At 43.6% G+C, this 4,181-nt stretch overlaps 1 protein-coding gene across 2 annotated transcripts in view; it reads left to right on the top strand.

The window, feature by feature from the left end:
- Nucleotides 1-2,443: 2,443 nt before the first annotated feature.
- LOC108579405 (elongation of very long chain fatty acids protein AAEL008004-like) overlaps nucleotides 2,444-4,181 on the top strand; it is a 22,908-nt gene continuing 21,170 nt past the window's right edge. For both annotated transcript variants that reach the window (XM_017942934.1, XM_017942933.1), the window contains exon 1: nucleotides 2,444-2,974. The gene's annotated coding sequence lies outside the window, so the exon portion shown is untranslated. The remainder of the gene's footprint in view (nucleotides 2,975-4,181) is intronic.

Genomic DNA, 4,181 nt, shown 5'->3' with positions numbered 1-4,181 from the left:
TCAGCGGCGAGAGAAGAACCCGTGGGGGCATCTGCCTAGAAGGAGACTCGCGGAATCGACCACGCAACCACGCGCTACCTTGATCGTGCGTATTTATAGATCGCTACGGCTCCAGCTCGTGAACCTCGAGCGGGAAATTTCGAAAACGATCAACTCGCGAATATTAATCGTACGGTAGTAAAAAGGAGAATCGGAGAGGTGAATTTGCCGGCGTTTTACGGGAAAACGGATGACTTTGTTCTATATTTAACCGCCTTGAATCATTCTCTCGGTTCTGGAAATATATGGTAGTAATCATGAGACAAATACAAGAGTAATTGCGCACCGAGATGTAAGGAGAATGTAAAACAGGGAGGATACCCGTTGTGACGTAGCGTTCGTTAGAAATTTATTCAAGCTTTTCCTGTTGTTCTCCGCCGAAATGTCTCTACTCTTTTTTTCGTCCAAAGTGCGCGGCCTGTTGCGCGTTTCTCCTTACGTCCTGTACGCGGTACATGTTCCTTTACACCGAGCCGTTACGCCGAAGAAAAATCGCGACCAATAAGAGGCCGCGAGAGCTGCAAGTCAGGGTGTAGATTGGTCAGGAGACTGGACGTTCGTGTCGTTACGTTTTTACTTTCTACAATGTAGCTGCATATATAGGTACGAAACCGTGGCGAAAATATTTTCTCGCAAATGGAACGCTTCTGTGTTTCTCGCTGGTCGAAATAAGTTTGCAAATTGGTGAGTTGAAGAATTTTGGCTCGATCTTCTTGAATTTCTTCAAAGAGAATCTCATCGGTAAACAAGGAAATACCGAAGTGTATATTTGCATAGAAATTTGATCACAGAAATCTTTCCAACGATGCATAATTCGATCGAACATCGAACGATTCCGCGAGTCTCGGAATTTGATATACAAAGGTTGGAAGGTGTGTCGACAGTTACGACGGAGCAACAAAATACCAAACGAATCGAATAATGAGACATTGAAAATCCAAAGTGGCAAGCCGTGTACCGGCGTTGTTGGCGAAACGCAAATTCGTCAAACCGGCAAAGTTCTCGGTTAGAATTCTAATTGGACACACGGGGAGGGATGTTCCACGTAGTGGGATTTATCTAGCGTTCGAAATAGGCAAATGATCTATTTGCATTTCATGCAAGTTCGTACGTTTTAAGCGTTCGAAAAGTAAGTCGGTTTTTTTTTGCGCTTTCGCGATTGGTCAAGACAATTGGTGGTCACTTGACGTCGGTATCGGTCACGTCTACTATAGAACGTAGTAAAATAATCAGCCGAGTTCTTGACCAACGACCAAATGCCACCGAGGTGTTGAACTTGCTTCGAACACTTCTTTAGCCTTTTTGTGTGTCGCGGTGTCGTCAAGCAAATAGCATTTAATTCTGTTGAAGCAATAATTAATGCAATTAAATGTTTCTTGTGTCCATTGACAATCATTACACGCGCTATTTTTTGCACATCTTCGTCGATTACACGACCCATGTTTTCGCGAGAGAAAAAAACACATTACGAATAGACAGATCGAGATTTTATTAAATGTATACGATGTTATGCGGAATATGTTAATCGATCGTGCGAAAAATCTGGACCTGAGTACAGAGGTGAAGATAAAATGTAGGTATATCGAAAGGAAGCACGCGAACATCTGGTGATCTTAATGAATAGATACATGGAAAATGACTAGCTACCGTTTCGTAATGTGTCTAGATTCTCGAAACCCTTGTTTTTCAACAGCGTCACGTCGTTATAAACGGTGCGATGTAAAAAATTAACCGCGTAGAAAATGCTAATTAACATCGAGAAAATATTCTAGCGCTCTCGTTTCACGCTGTTTTCCTTGTTTCTGAATTATCCCTTGCGCATGTTCCTTGCAAATCCGATTCAAAAATTAATATGCGTTACATAAATGCAATTATGTAACCTACCCTACCTAAAATATCACATCTCGTCGATTTCTCTAAAACGAAAATTTCGATCGAAAGCCACGAGGCGAAGTCTAAAATCTCCACCGAAGAACAGCTAAGTTAAAGATTCTTGTAAAACGATCTACAGGATTCGATTCGTAAAACGTCACATTTCGTCGATTTCTCGTCGAAGGAAAAATTTCCATCGAAAGTGACGAAGTGGAGGAGGCTAGAGGGAGGCGAAACAAATCGGAGAGGAAGATTTTTGTAAAATGATCTATGACGGAAAGATCCGAACGGCGCGGCGGGTGCGAGAGGATGATTCACGGGTGAAATAATCGTCACAGGAAGGAGAGAAAAGGATAAAAGGCCGAAGGATCGCGAAGGGCGGGAAGAGGAGCGCGCGACGAATGTTGTCCATGAAGGCGGCCGGTCTCGCGTCGAGAGTCGAAGGATCGCTAAAGGTAGAAGGGATGCGGTACCAATATGGCGGCTCGGTTAAAAGCAATCCACCGGCGTAATCGCTGTCAGTCCGCAACTTGGCACGGCGGCAACGCGTTCGTTCGTACGAGTATAATTGGTGTCGCATAAACGCGAGCGTACTACAACCGTTTTATTCTTCTAGTTTTTTTTTTTTTTTTTTTTAATTTTTCCCCCTTTTTTCTCAATTTTTCATTCGTCGAGTCTCGTTCCCTGGACATCGTCGTTCGATACGACACGATCGGGACAAGAGTCGTCGCGGAGGGAAAGGAACCGCGTTGAAAGTATCGTGTCTCTGTGACCAATCTATAAATCGTCGCGAATCGTCGACCCGTCGTGCCTGAACTACCGGTTCTCGTTCGTTTCAACCGTTCGATACGCAATCAGTTGTTTCGCGCTGGTCTCTCAGAGATAGAAGAAGGTTTCGGAACGAGAAGAGGAGTCGTCGGAAGGTTTCGGAGAGGAAAAATTCGGCCGGAGCAGTGTCGTTGGAAAAAGGGAAGACGAAGAACAGGGACAGTGTGTGTTCGATTGTTGAGGAGGGACGATTACGTGAGAGATAGCTGCTGTCTTGTCGTCGCTCGATCGTCCGGTAAGTGGGCTGAAAGTAACACTCGACTCTCGACGTACAGAAGCGCGACCACATCGACGATGTTTTTCCTTTCTAACGTAACACGAATCGACACGCCAACCCGCGGAAACGATTTCGTGCACGCGTCGCCTCTCTTTCTCGCCCGCTCAACCGAACGGATAATTCATCATTCGCTCGACTCCTCGATCATTTTCGCTCCTCGCGCGTCTCCAATGGATTACGTATTCTTCCATCTTCGCTGATCGTTATTTTTATTATTGTTAGTGTCTTTATTACACATACACACGTACTCGCGCACACAGAGAGTGGATTGAAGAGGATGACATAATGATAACGAGGAAATATTAGGGAAGAGTAAGAGAAGGTATATAGCGAGGTCGTAAATTAAACTCTGAAGAATCGGCACCGATTGATGTTAAGGCACTGAAGGCCGTGCGTTGCAGTCTGTTTGAGGGTTCGAACGGTAAACGAACGGTGGCATACGATTTGGTATTTCGAGTAGAAAATGGTACTTTATTTACAAATGGATAATATGTCGATCACTATCTGAAATATTTGTAATTTCTTTCTGTTTCCCCTCCCCAGAGGGGAAAACCCTAATTTCTCCTAGCTGCACGCAGTTTTCTCTAGATATATTAGAATCAGTTTGACTTTCGCTGGATAGAAGAATCCTTCGCACTTATCTGCTCGTATTTCTGTCAATTTTCGTGTCCCGGCAGCTAAAACGTGTTTACTTTGACGCCTGACCGACTTTACGACCTCGCCATAGCGTGGCTCCGACTACATACATATATCACTGTGATAAGAGCTGTGATATGTGGCCGAAAATACAAACATCAGGAAGAGAAGTCATTCTCAGAGAAGGTTCTTAATGAAGCCTCTAGTAATTAGTAGTTACCAAGTAATTTTGAGGAGGAGGATACTATGTTCATTTTTGATTTTTGCCCTTAAAACCAAAGTTCAAGTAAATTTTTTTAACTGACACTGAATTGCACTAAATTTCACACAATCTCAAACGAGACAAAATCAGGTGTTCCCACAATCGGTAGCCAAATACTTCTTCCAAAGGAAAAATCTCATTTTCCTATCGCACATGCTCCACTTAACACATTAAGGACCGCTAAGAAATCTATAAGACATACGCCTAGGACCGCACGTTTTTGGGCAAGCTTGCACCTTACTAAAATCCTCATTACTTTTTTATTCA

Source organism: Habropoda laboriosa, unplaced genomic scaffold (assembly GCF_001263275.1).
Source record: "Habropoda laboriosa isolate 0110345459 unplaced genomic scaffold, ASM126327v1 scaffold76, whole genome shotgun sequence".
Taxonomy (NCBI): domain Eukaryota; kingdom Metazoa; phylum Arthropoda; class Insecta; order Hymenoptera; family Apidae; genus Habropoda; species Habropoda laboriosa.
The sequence above is the reverse complement of the archived record's forward strand: the minus strand, read 5'-3'. Positions and strand labels throughout refer to the sequence as shown.